This window comes from Poecilia formosa, unplaced genomic scaffold (assembly GCF_000485575.1).
Source record: "Poecilia formosa unplaced genomic scaffold, Poecilia_formosa-5.1.2 Scaffold241, whole genome shotgun sequence".
In the NCBI taxonomy this organism is placed as follows: domain Eukaryota; kingdom Metazoa; phylum Chordata; class Actinopteri; order Cyprinodontiformes; family Poeciliidae; genus Poecilia; species Poecilia formosa.
Window position 1 is genome coordinate 696,177 of NW_006800180.1, and position 14,906 is coordinate 711,082.

General features: G+C 38.0%; 1 long non-coding RNA gene across 1 annotated transcript; it reads right to left on the bottom strand.

Moving 5' to 3' along the window:
- Positions 1–2,974: 2,974 nt before the first annotated feature.
- On the bottom strand, positions 2,975–8,158 carry LOC107838334 (uncharacterized). The gene is made up of 2 exons (XR_001664394.1): positions 7,745–8,158; positions 2,975–4,066 (listed from the first exon to the last, which is right to left on the bottom strand). It is a non-coding gene; the product is annotated as an uncharacterized LOC107838334 (long non-coding RNA).
- Between the last annotated feature and the right edge of the window lie 6,748 nt (positions 8,159–14,906).

The window sequence follows — 14,906 nt, forward strand, 5'->3', positions numbered from 1 at the left end:
CACACACACACACACACACACACACACACACACACACACACAGCTGAATTGCTTCAAGTTAAAGTTTAATACACGCAATAAGAGACCAAATGTGTTTTGCTTATGGACCCCGCACCATAAAAAAAGACTCTCTTTGTCTAATCTAGATGACTTCTACGTTCTCGACTTGATGCGCGTGAGGCCCCGCTAATCTTGTTCTCCATCGGCCCCCAGTGTGTGCTTAATGAAAACGGGCTTATCATGATGTTGGCCTCGGGGTGACGTCGACTTTCTCCGTCGCTGCAGAGGACAAGGTGAAAGCCGGTGAAACCATGTGACCCGGGGTGGGTAAGGTAGGAGGGGGGGAATCTCCCAGCAGCCATAGGTGCCATCAGGGGCCGGAGTGCGAACAATAACCGAGAGAGAATAAAAACGAAGAGTTCAATTGGAAAGCGATTAAAATGAATAGAAGCTCGGTCCAGATAAGGCACATCCCATTTCCTCATCTATTTAACATTCATTGAATTGAATAATCCGGCCTTATTATCGTAAATAGTCTGCATATTTACCCTGAATATGCTAATTTATGTTTGCTGCGAGCGCTCGCCGACTTAATAATTTTTTCATCAATATATACATATCTCCGGCTTCCTACTATAGCTATCTCTAGAGAGGAAATGGAGAGAGAGTGAGAGAGAGAGAGAGAAACCTGGAGACACAGTCATATGGTGCTCTTTGAGTCTGTAACTTTTTTATTCTCCCCTCCTTTTATTATTATTATTTTTTTTTATGTTTTGCACTTTGCCCAGGGCCAACCCAGTTACATTTCAATCAAAAGATTCATTGTAAACTCATTATCCCAAACTAGGCTCTGATAATTGGCTGTCGTTTTGCATAGTGGCGGCGGGCTGCCTCCAGGCCAAATGACTGTGGCCTTATCTTTCACTTTTAAGGAAAAATAATAGACAATTTATCATTAATCTTTTCCAGGAAATAATAACAAGTTAAATGTCATTCCCCGTGTCATGCCTTACAAATCAAATTGTGTTGCTCTGGGCCCGAGCCGATCGCTGGCTGACCTATCCTCTTCATTGTGAAGGTAACAGAGCACAGAGAAACTATTACCATAAGTCTTCTGCGCTGCATAAATATACATGTAATGCTGGATATAAGGATGTTTTCCCTTTGTGAGCCTGTTAGGGCTTTAGCTCCTAGTGATTGAGTAGTTCCTTTTTCCCCTTAGAATTGCTTGTCTCCATGTTCTTCAGTTACAGTTTTCAATTAGGTTATTGTTCCTCAAAACTCTCCCTAATGCTAAGCAACGCATATGAATTACATTTTGGGCCTATAGAGAACATTGATTGCTTTATTTGCATCAATATTAAATTTTTTCTCCATTAAAGTGTAATTGGTCTCCAGGTGATCATGTCTGTCTTTGATTCTCATAGTCATTTCTATAGTCTGCTGTGCTACTTTAGGCTTAACTATCTCAGATCAGTGCTAAGTGGTGTATAGTAGTGAAATAAATTATATCTAAACCCGTGTCTCTCAAACTTTGGCACAACTGCCGCTGGTGATATTTGGGTTGCCTTGAGGTAAAATGTTTTGGCATTAATTATGTGGGAGATAAATATGACTAACAGTGAAATCGAGGCTAAAAACACACCAGTTTAGAAACAGTTGGTCAATATAATTGCTTAGAGTTGACCAACAAAAATTGGGCAATGTTCCAGTTGGTCATTGGATGTTTCTGGATATTGATGATTTTTATGATGCCACTTGACAAAATGTACCGTCTGCTACTGGTTTCTGTTTGGTGTTTTTTTAAATTATTTTTTATTGTTGTATTTTTTCAATATAAAGCACTTTGAACTGCCTTGTTGCTGGAATGCGTTATACAAATCAACTTGCCTTGATTTAACTGGTATGACCGGCAGCAGCCGAAACCATCTGAATTGTAGAAATGCAATTTTTGTTTGCTTTGTCTTCTACTGCAGTTCTCTTATCAATGAGGCAACTATTTTGGATTTGGAGGTTGGGATTGGTGGGAAACATCCCATTTTGCTCTTTGGGGTTGACAAGTAGAAATCTCAATTTGTAAAAATGAGATTTCTCATCGAAACCTCAAACCTTCGGCTCTCTGTCAAGTGCCAAATGGTAGGACTGAACAATTCCAGAATCTGGTGTGCTACTAATTAACAATAGGAATATTTAAAGTATCTACCTCAAATATTGGAAAATATGAACCAAAGAATAATAAAAGAATCTAAAAAGCAATTTGTAATTTTTATCTAAAACGTAGTTAAGATAAAAAATAGATTCTCGAATTAGATTTAAGTACAATAAACACATTTTTTAAACCGAATGGTTTTCCAGTTACCTGTAGCTAGGTTAGGTTTATTGAGTTTCTTACTTTTGTCCTAGCAAAAGTTGTAATTCTTGTTCTTAATAAAAAGCTGTGAGGCTCAGTGAGTGAGTGACCCTTATTATGCTGAGGTTCCTCATCAGCAAACACTGCCAGATAAATGGCAGAGTGGCCGCTCTCATTCCCATTCGTTCATTGGATTAGGCCGCGGAGGCAAGATGAGGCGAAAAGACTCTCTCGGCATTCAAAGGCAACTGTGGCCCAATGAGAGCCTGTTTGAACAGGGATCAATTATCAATCAGTCTATAGACGGGAAGGAGGGATTACCGAAGCCTTTCGAGTCATATCGACAAATAAACCTGAGAGATCCTGTCAATGAATGCAAACGGACAGCCGCCTTTGGCTTTGACACTGGCCACTGCTGAAATTCAGATTAGAGTCCATCTTAGAGGCAGATTGAAGCTGTTTATGTCTGTTCAGGTCATTTCAGAGATAATCCCCTGACTGGACCCCGGTCAGGCCACCACGTCTTCACAGCCTCACGTGGAACTGAGGCTACATTTTCTCTGTGACTTTACATATTTTCTGTTAATGATCTAAGTTTAAAAAAATTGGAATAACACTGACTTTGTTTCAAGTTCAATTTAATTCAAACGCTCAATTAAAAGAAATTAAAAAATCATCTAAGTATATTCAAAGATTCACAGGCTGCGTTTCCATCAACCACAGAATTGCGCAAATCGAAATTACGAAAATAAATTCACTTAACGAAAACACAGCAATTTTGAAAAAACTCGTGTGTTTTGATGAAATATTTCTGCGCTCGGGTGAGATGATTTTTCAGCCAATTTGACTGTGGAAACCCACAAGTCACACATTATTAACAACCAGATGTTACTACTGGCAAAAACCACGACAAAGACAACAGGAAGTAGAAGGACGATGGTTTGTTTTTGATTTTTTCAGACAATGTGCAGCTGGCTCCACCAAAGCTCTCGCAGCATCACACTGTTGATAAAACGTCATCTGTCATTCAGATGTATTGAATCCATAACTTTTCTGTAAAATCACTAACTACATTTTCTCCAAAGCGTGTTGCTCCAACGCCTGAGTAAGTCTCCTCTGACGGCTGATGAATGCTAGCACCATGTCTGAAATATTAATATATCTCATGGAAGTGTTTACAACCGTCACTGCCATAATTTTTAATTACATATCACATGAACAAACTTATTCATGTGTGATTCTAATTTAATTTCTTATTTAATCGAAACACATGTCCTTCTCAGCAACAGTATCTTTTTGCAACTAGTGCTTCATATCGTCTTTGCATTGACAAACTGACTGTCTTATCACGCACCGTCAGTCTGGACGTAGTAGTTCATAAAATGTATGCCTTGGTGAAGAATTCTGTAATGTGGAATCATACATTTCTCTGACCAGCATTCCTGTGACCAAATGTTTTCTGATGCTAGCTTTGCAAAGTTCAAGAACAAGCTCCTATCCTTAAAAAAAGACGGATTAGACATGTTGTCTTTATTCTTTTGTGCATCAATAGTGGCAGTCAGTGTGTCAGTTTGGAGGGCAGGTTGAAGGTTACGGAGCGCCTCAAAGAGCAAACAGTCCTGATGTAATCCTGACCTTCCCTTTTTCCTGGCTCAGGCAGCAGTTGACCGTGATCGGTTAAGACACACAGCGGCTCCCGGGACACGTCTGGGGGCCCTGAAGACACAGATGGACAGAGGAGATGTCTGCAGGAGATGAGATGCATTTGTGCAGATTGGGCAGAATAACTAAAGGTTTACTAAGAATTGCTACAATGACATTTGATACAAGCAGCCCAGAGATTGAAAATTACAGTTTTAGAGTCATAGCTAGCCTGGTAAAACCTAGTCCCTTGTTTCGACAGAGTCTGGACCATCAGCAGTTGAAAAGCGATTGCTTTGTAGAGGCCTGGACTCTGTTGAAGTTTAAGACTTCACCCAATTGCTAGCGTTTGCCCATGACATATGTAATATGCCAGTTCAACGCTATGAAGCTTACCGGAAATTGCCTGCGCTATAAACAAACGTCCTCTGTTCCATTCTCCTGTTAGCTGATTGGCTCGGTTAAAATTGTACTGTAGAAATCCATTTCAATGGGAGAAGTCCCATTGAAATTGAGCAGAATTGCGTAGGAAGGCAGTGGCCAGACTAGGTCGATGCAAAAAATCTCATTAAAAAAATCCAACTAATTTTGTTTTTCATTTACATTACCATTCATTTACAGAATCTGGGGAAAATATTTACATCTGTGAACCTTTCAGATGTCTCCACATTTCCATAAACTTCATTGTGTTCAGAAAATACTTTTAAAGTCAACAAGCAGTGTACCATTTTTATCCAATTGTAAGTTTCTATTCTGTTGTATCATAATATCAAGGAGTCACTTTTAAATTAAACTTTGTAAAGATCACCCAAACACAGACAGACAATTTGTGTGTGGGGAACTTTTACTCATCTCATATTGAGACCTGAGATCAGGGTGTGTGTGTGGGTGGGAGGCCCCTGGGGGGTCATGTCACTTTTCTGCCCTCGTGACCTCCAGGGGGTCAACAAGAGCAGCTTTACAAATCCCAACCTTATAAAAACACTGGTGGAAGGTCCTCATGGGAGTCAAGTGTGCCCAGGCAACTCCGAACAGTAAATTACAGGGGGGGCTTCCATGATTTCTGCGTTCCCCTGGGACATAAAACACAGAAACAGAGCAGCCCGTTCCAATTTCAGTTTTTTGTTTTGTTCCACTTTTTTAGTTGAGTGAAGGGAAAAAGCTGCTCTGTCTCTGCCTACTCGATGTCTCATTATGTCAGTCTTGTTTAGGTTTGTTGGGATTCACAAACTCAGATGACAATGAACTTGTTGGTTGTAAATTTGTAAAAAAAATATTAAAAGAATCATCTGGGCCATTTTCTAAAGTTAAAAATGGACAATACAACGAGCAACTTTGTCACTTTTTAAATAAAAACACAGTATAAATTAAATGCTTGAAAAGACAGACAGAAACATATTAGGGTTGTCACGATACAACTTCTTCACTTCTGATATGATACCAATATTGCAACTTTGAGTATCAGCCGATATCTATATTGAATCCAGTGATATTACTCAAACAGAGAACGATAGTCAACAATAATAGGTATAGGAACAACTGACCCATTTATTAATCAGTGGATCTGCAATATACATACAGCATGCAATTTTACAACACATTCAGCCAAATTGGTTACCGTGCAGACTGGGGAGACATGTTGTGGAGCATTCATTTCTCCTCCACCACTTTTCTTTTTTAGAAGTGAGGACTGTGGAAGTCATTAGCAACATGCTAATGACATTTTTTAGGGGCTAGAAAGATGTCTTCTCATGGTTTGTTTATAAAAAATGGACAAAATGTTCAGATTAGTGATTCATTAACAGTTATTGCTTTTGTTTTAATGGCTTGCTGTAGCTATATCTGAACGCATCTTCAAAAATACACTTTTTTTGTATATTTGAATTACACAGGATGGCTGTCCAGCATCGACTCAGGGACAAAATCTCCTGTATGTCTTTTTTTTCAGTACTTCATTGGGGTGGAGGAGCCCCCACTGGGATCAGATTAGCCTCTTCATGGGAGGGCGTGACGGATGGAGAGGAAGTATCAGAGGAGGATAAACACAAGGACAAATCATCAGGCTGACTCTTAATATTCACTACAGATATACAGGCAGCAGGAGGGGAGCTTCCTACAACCTGCAGTGTCATCGCTTGTTTTCCTCTCATTTTCAACTTTGGTTTTTCAAGAAGTAACAGAGAAAAACTAAAGAAAATTAAAAATAATAATAGTAAGAAAAATTGAGGGGGAAAAAAACCCTACTAAGCCAACTGCTAACATGAAGGCTCCAATGTTAGAAATTAGATTTTTTTTTTATCAAGTACATTTACAAACATGGTAAAAGCAGTCATCTTAACCGAATTGATAATTTACATTTATAGAAAAAAACTGATGACATGTGCATAAAAATATACTAATTTAAATCTGAAAAATAGTCGGTGACAAAATAAATTGATTTTTTTTGCTTAATATATTTAGCTTCAAAATAAACTACATAATAAATCAATTTTACCAAAAGTTTTTTTCTTCCCCTAAATATTTTTTTGGCAAAATATAACTTTGGCTATTACCTTAGGAAGGTGACGATATTGAAAGGAAAAAAATTAACAATATATTTTTTTAAAAACTTGTGAATTTGGTTTAAAAGACTTAATTTCTCTACCAACAGATGGCGCCAGAGTACAAACCTGCTTGCACTGGCGTCCACATAAACGTCGCTTGAAAATTAATTTCTACAAAGTGCGTCGTTTGTGTCCTATTTTAGCACAAAACTCCCCTCATCGAACCTTGCTGGCTTTACCTATCTGTTGAATGGCACTTCAACCATAAATAATAGAGCAGCGTTGGTGTTTCTGTCTGCAACCTTTGACCTCTCCTTACTGAGTGACTGACAGCTGCCGAGGTCAGCCGGCGGCTCTTTCCCACACGGCCCTCAGCCGCAGTTTAGCAGATAATTAAAATATAAATCTGACAAAGACCACTAAGCCTCCCGGTTGAGCGCTACAAAGGCCGAGCTGGTAAACCAACACCTTCATATGGACGGCGCAAAGAAAAACACCGAGCACCACGCCAGCTGTTCAAAATGGCCGACTGGTGTGTTCACGGTCTACGCTCAACAAAGGCATCGGGAGTTACTTTGCGTTCAGGTGAAGTGGGAAATTCGAAGTTTGCCATTTTACCCGTTTTATGTCCGTCTACAAATATTCTCCAACTATAAGCGAGCAGATGTGCTAATGCTAACCCGTTGAGTTTCAGTTTTAAACTTTTTACTGTGTTTTCCATTGAGGTCTAATACAAATGACATAACATACACATTCAGAAGTGTACTGTTATTATTCCTGGATTAAATTTTACAAACAAATATTGGAGCCTGATAAGAAAAGTGGTTGAACCAAATCATGAAATATTAGTGAAAGTGCCTATATAATTTTGAACTAGTGTAAATTAAATACAATTCTGGAACAAATTCAACTTTATTCACCCTGGAAAAAAGTGAAAGTCCACAGTTACTTTCATGCTGATGATTTATGTAATAACCTTCCATTTTTCTGCTACATGTATTCAAAGTGGACATATGGAAATAATAATGTCTCTCCACACATGATAGAAAAGAAACTGTCCAAGGTCCACACCATTTCAAACCAACATGTTTCAAGATTCTTGTTTTCATTTTTGATCAGTCTTCAAGTGTTTTTTCCCAGCAGAATCCACATTTATTGATGTTTGGTTACCATGGAGACTAAATGCAGGTTGGCGAGAGACATTGCTTACCAAGGAACCCCGTTTAGCTTGGACTAGTTCGTCTGGGTCTTCGGTGATGTGTGGTCACAGCTGTTCTGGTGTCCATCAGACTGGGCCGGTCCCGGTGCCACTCACCACGGGAGCACACGGCATTTCATTACGTTCATCAGAGGGGAAGAAATGAGCCCCGCTTAGGTTTCTAATTACTCACTTTAAACTCTAAGTAGGCCATTTGCACTCTTGTGCTTGAACTGGATCCACCTCGGGCCTTGTCTGTGTGTGTTTCTCTTGCGTGCGTGCGTGTGTGTGTGTGTGTGTGTGTGTGGCAGCTGCTGACCTTTACGTTGTTTATATGCGCGCGCCCGCATTCAATCGCAGTATCTCGCGCCCGGATTAGTTATGTAACAGCTGTTAGTGTCGGGATCTGATGTGAATGCGCGAGCCTCATCAGCGCGTGATTGGCAGCTCCGCGTCTAGAATAGCTGAAGCGTCTCAGTTTGATGAAGCCCAGAGATCAGGCCTGATCTCCTTCCAGTCCCTGTCTTTAGAACCTCTCTGGTGCCTTTACGACCGCTGGAGATAAAATCTTAACTAGATTAGATTACTTTCTGAAAAAGAACCGCTAAATATTTAAAGCCTTCGTTTAAGGTTTTGGAATTTGGTGATTATGAGGATCCAAACAGCCACAAGATCTCCAAACCCGGGACGGTATTTAAAAAAAAAACCTTAGTAATCTTAATAAATTAGAATATACATTCTAATGAGTTTTGTTTGTCAAATTACTTTTGAACAACCTTTACGCCCCTTTCATTAAGCCCACGTTTCTGTTTTTGAAAAAATTTTATTTATTTATTTGATGTAATATTCTAACTTTAAATGTCGTTTTCATCAGCTGTTAGCAGAAAAGCATCATGAGAAATAAAGGTCTTTAAAAAACGTCAGTCTTTTTTTTTTATTAAACTGTCTGATTTTTAATCATGTCCCAGTGGGAGTTTATTAGTACAGCAAGTCATAATATATAAGTTTTTTTTCTTTATGTTTTTTGTTTTATTGGACTACGGATAGAAATTAGCATTTTTGCTAAATCTGGTGAATTGACAGAAGCACTAGATGTTCATTAAGATGGACTTTCCCATTTAAATAAAATCAACCTGTCAATCAACAAAACAACAACAATACATCAACAATTCATATTTAACTTTTCAAAGTTTTCAAATAGCTTTTCTGCTCTATATGCATTTGAGAATAGAAGTATTCTCAAATCTATACAGAAATGTTTATAACTCCAAATTAATTGACAACAATCCATAATTATCCACAATCCACAGTCGCCTTTTGGATTTTTAGTTTCTGAAAAGTATTTTGCAGCTTTCATTCTGTTTCACATGCTTATTTGCATCACGATTGAATGTTTCAATGTGTTAGCAATGTGTTGTCACACATGTATTAGTTTCAAGGAATTGAAAAGATGCAAAATATATATATATATATATATACTATTTCAGTGCAAGTGTCTGAAAGTTTTCTCTTCTTGCCATCACTCTGCGTGGAAAACATCAGTCACTCTGTAAATAATTATTTAAATTTTGATTTGCTGGACAAATCCACCAGTACTTCAGAATACCATTGTGTTCCTTTGATGAAGTCCTTTAGTGGAAAATGCTTTCTCTATTTTCAGAAGTGTTCTAATTACTTATTTAATAGTGATATACAAAATTAAGCAAGGTTGCATTTTCATGTAAAATATGTTTGTATTGAATTTATTTAACGATACATATTGCATAACATAAAGAATAAAAAAAATACGAACCTGCAAATAAGTGAGTACAAATAATTAACAAATTTAATTTTGCCTGCAACAAAACGCTGCAGATTGTTTAAACTTGCATAAATACTGACCCTCCGGTTTGTTGCCCCGGAGGGTTTGTTTTTTAAATTTGCCCGAAAGAGGGCGCTATAGGCTGCAACTCCAAACCGGTATATCCCCGCTCATCATTTGTGCAAAATATTCGACCTAGTAGTTTTACTTCGCGTCATTTATAGACTACTCTACTGACTTAAAGCGCTGCAAGTAACGGGAATGCATCAATAATTCTGATTTAATATAAAGCAAACAATCTAAAGGTTTTTCTGAGTGTGCAGTAGGAGAAGAAAAAAGAAGTAAAAACAAACAAAAAAAACTTCGTAAAACCCAAAAGGCATTGTGAGTTTTTTCAACTTTCCCATCGACCCTCTTTGATCCGATTCCTCATGCAAAGCAGCAGATTTTCGCCGTTTTGATTTGCATGAATAGCAGAACTGATGCAGCTGAGGTCACAGATGAGTCAAAGCTTTAGCATCGTAGCCTATGATCCACAGATATAACATCAACTCACATTCAGATGAAACTTGCGCAATATTTGAACTGTTTCATTTCAAATATGAAACCTTTTTGACATTTAATGCTCTTTAAGGAAACTCTCACTAAAGTTCTACTTCCTGATTTCAGCGGCTTGCAGGATGAAACGTTCAGACTCGTTCTATCCCGATCTGCTTTGCTGCTCTGCCAGAATCCCATCTTTTCATCTTGGCAATGCTATATTTTTTTTTCTCAATTGCATCTTCCAAAAAGTAATTATCTCCAGATTTTCCCAATTTTTAATCCATAATTATGTTCAGTCAACTAGGAGGAAAATACAAAAAACGATTAAGGTTATTTTTGTTCCCCAATTTAAACCGCATTTCTAACAAACCCCAAACTTATTTATTCCCAAACCTAATTACTGCCAGGACTATTAACTTCAGTCCCATGTCTGGTATCTAAAATGATTTGACCAGTGGACAAATTGTTTTTTCCCCCCTTTCTCTGCAGCAGTAATAAGTTAAATGTCTAACAGTGAAAAGGTCATTTATTATCTTCCCCTGTGTTCTACAATCACTTTTCTACTTATTTTCAGCACCTTACATGTAATTGCTGGAGCCAAACTTTGGGATTCCACTTTTTTTGTTTAAGTTTGAATCCAAAACTATGTTTTGCCATTTAGAAAGAATAAAAATGTTCAACCTCTTTTTTAACTTCAGATGTCACTGGGATGTCTTAAGTGGACCATCAGCCTCTGTTTTTGTGACTGACTTTGTTTATCCAGATTTTATCTGAGTGGAAAAACTCAAGTGGCTCCGTCAAAACATCACCAAGAAATCCCTGTAGAGGAACAAAAACTTTCCTGTCAACCTTAAATCAGTGTAATAATCTGCATGTGGGTAGAAGTTATAAATGTCACGTTTTGCCACGTTGCAACCTCAAACACTGTGTTTTTATTAGGACATTTTGTGACAGCAGAATATCGATACCACGTCGGTTTCAGTATCGTTTTGATACTTAATGTTTTGTTCCGTTTTGAAATTATATTTTGTTTTTGCTGTTGCAGTTTCTCAACTCTTCCTCAAAAAAGATTTAGTTTTCATTTACTCTCAAAATATAATTGTTTTTACGCTTTGTTTATAAAAACAAACACAAATCATGTTAATATGTTATTAAAGTACTTTTGAGATACTTATAAACCTTGTCCAAGAAAAAAAAGGATAAAAACACCTAAAACTTCTTTATCAAACTTGACAAAGAAGTGTCGGTATCAGTATTGGTATCGGCGATATGGGCGGTGTATTGGATCGATGGCGAAATTTGCAGCATCGCACAAAAAAAGCAGGGCTTAATTTTAAAAGGAATAGAAAATGATTCATGTTTTTCAACTTTTCTTGTATTAAAGTCAGAAAAGTAAGGTGTTTCTCTTAAAAAAATATATTTAACATCTATTTCTCTAAACTCCCTAAATAAAATCCATTGCGACCAAATGCCTTCCAAATTCACCTAAAACTGTAGTATATAACTTTTCTTTAAAAAAAAAAAAGTATGTATTTTTTTGACATACTTTACAAATGCCAGTCTTGGACAGTATAGTATGAAACAGATAATCTTGAAAAATGTTCTCCCAGTGCTAACTGGAAACAACAGCAGGGAGGTGACGCACTGTGTGTCGGGTAGCAGCCCCCTGTTTGGAATACTCTGGATTTATCCCACCCTGGAATCTCTTGTAATTTCCTGAATTTTAATTGGTTGGAGAAAGAGGAAGTCACCCAGGGCATTATTCATGCAGAAAATGTCCACCGGCAAACGAGTGGAAAACCTACTGAAGACATGGCCGTCCAGCACACTGTTTCTGTAGAAGCCAGACTATCAACACAGGTGTTGATGAGTCCAAACAGACAAAAATACCAGAAGCCACTCCTGAACATAGTGATCATCAGCTTACTCTTTAGATACAAGATAAGCATCAGTAATCTTGTGTTACTTTCATTGTCATAAGAACTGTTACACCCAATTCGACTCAGCAGGACGGTCAGTAGCCAGAAGGTGGTTCATGTATGTGAAACTGCTTTTCCTGCATGTTCCTTAATGTGACATTTTTGAGCTTGAAATCATCTGAAATGTTAACCTTATGAAACCAAACAAGTTTAGCCATTCATACAGGGGACAAAAAACCCTAAACATGCAAACGGAGCTATGTTTTTCAGTAAAAACATCATACCTTCTCAGAGTTCTCAGTTCTTCATGTTCATTAAAAAAGAACATGGATGATGATAGAAATGAAGGACAGATGACAGAAGGAAGGACACAATGCGAGCATAATGGGATACAGAATAAAGACTGAAAATACAAAGAATCTTTTATACTTCAATCGTTATCCAGACCTGGAAAACTCAGAAATCAAGTCCCAGGCTGTGTGAGATTCCTGACTCTAGGCGTTTAGATCAAAACATGTTCATGTGTTGGACTGGCCCAGTCAAAGTCCAGATCTGGGAATCTGTGGCTCGACATTGAACGTGGTAGAGACATCCCCCGATAGGTCTGTAGCTGGAACTGCAACAAAAAGGTGATTTTTACAGCATCGACTGAAGGGAGCTAAAGAAACATAAAGATGTTAAAACCATGTATAATTTCCCTTTCACTTTAAAATCAGGCACTAAAATCCCAATAAATTACATTGAAGTTTGTGGTAGGAATGCAACAAAAATAAGTAAGTGTAAGTAAGAAAGAATCTGCCACAACATCGTAGGATGATGTGACAGTAAGTGAAGTCATGCAGTCATTCAGCTTGAATCAGATGCTATCTTATCTTAAGCTAAACGCCCTAAATGTTTTAAGTCGTTATAAGAACAAAAGGAGCTTTGTGGGGGTTTTTTTTAAGACATCAAACTAAAACATGTTGCCTTCAGCTTTGATAGAAAGTAAATGTTGATCCATAGTCTGGAGCAACAAACTGGGAACCAACAGAGCTACGCTATATTAAAGCCTTATTCCAAAATAGGTCAAATTCCTTTTCACTGAAACTTCTACACACAGACCTCCATAATTGGAAAGTAAAATAATAAAACAAAAAACTAAAAAAACTAAAACATTATCAACATAAAGCTTTGGCCATAACGTTGATCGTGTTTCCAGGATTTATATCTTAGATGTTTGTACAATATGACTGCATCCATCTTTGCTACAATGGGTTGACTGGACAAGGGTTTGGGTTGGAGCCGGCCTCACCAGAGAGTCTCTAGACTACTGACTGTTTGACACCACTGGTGTTCAGTTCTTCAGAAAGAAACTGAATTTAATCCATTTTGGAATAAGGTTGCTCCATAAAATCTGGAGGTAGGGGATGAACTAAGCACCAGTTTATCCAGTGGAAAAGACTGCGCATTTAGATAGCTCAAATCGGCACAACAATAAGATCTTTTAACCTTATTAGAAAAACAATCAGTGGGACTTCATCCTGAAACAACTCGGTGACACAAATCCTCGCGTTGCCCTGCGTCGTACGAGGCCTCGCTCTGCCGCAGGAGGAGACAGACTGAAGCTGCCAAGTCAGCTGGGAACTCCTTCACCATGACAGCTGGTGTGAGGCAAACAGGCTCTCAGGGGTGAAGAGGGGCAAGAGTGGGGGGGCGGGGGAGGAACAAAAACAAAACCTCGAAGGAGGCCAAGAAGATTAGCTGCACACACATCCCCATACAAATAAATACTTGTTGGCTAAACACGGATCATTTTGCAAGTTCTAGTCAGTCCTACGGTTCTAAGAGCTCGGGAGGATGTCATGGAGCTGTGGTTTTATTGTCAACACGCACTAAATATTTTTAAGTGCGAAAAGATTTCTTACCTTTCACTGTGTGCAGGGCTGGTTTCTACCATATGCTCCACTTGATCTATGTCTGAAACTTTATTAGAAATTTTGCTTTGGTTTATTTCAAATGGACACCGAGATGGAAAAGAAAAAAAAAAATAAAAGAAAGAGAGAAAGGTGGGAAAAGCTTTAAAGGGAAAGAAGAAGAGAAAGAAGCATTGAGAGAACATAAGTCAACAAGGTAAACATCTGCTTCTAAACCTGCAGAAAAGAGAGACTCCCCCACCCCCCTGAGAAACCACCACAACAAACAACATATGCATATATAATGACAACACAAACAACAAAAATATTGATTTAAACATTAGAAAATTTATATGGCTGCAAACATTTTTGACTGTTGTCTGCAGCCTTTTGGAACTCAATCATTCTTAGAAGTTTTTTCTGTGCAGTTGAAATGTTCATTTATCATCCACCGGTAGATTTCCTGTGGCTAAACTAATTTGCTATTATATAGGCACAGCTAAAAAATTTTTTAAAAAGTCGGCTGAAAAGGTCAATATTTTTTTGTCACTGGTGTCAGAAAGTGACACTCATGTATTCCATAGATTTGTTAAACATACAGTAGAGGAAAATATTTTAAGACTTGGTCATATTTGATTACAGTCAACAAAAAGCCATAATTCAACATCTCAGGAAAACAGGATATTAAGCAACATCAGTAGTGGCATTGATGTTGCCACTATTGGCAGATGGTGGCAGGGGTATCCAGTGGCAACCTGAAAATGTTTTCTATTGCTTTAAGGGGGCAGTATTGTATTTTCCAGACACATTTATAGCACAATTAACTAATTGTTAACTTCAGTTTTACATATATATCAAGTACGAGTTGAAAGAAATTGGAATTTGTAATTTAACGCCTTGAAATTGGGCCTCTGTCTCTTTAAGAAATGCCGCCTTCAGGAAATCACCACAACATGGCTCCTCTATTAACCCTTGCACCTTTTTACCAGCGTTGCACTGAAAAGTAGCTTGTATAATGA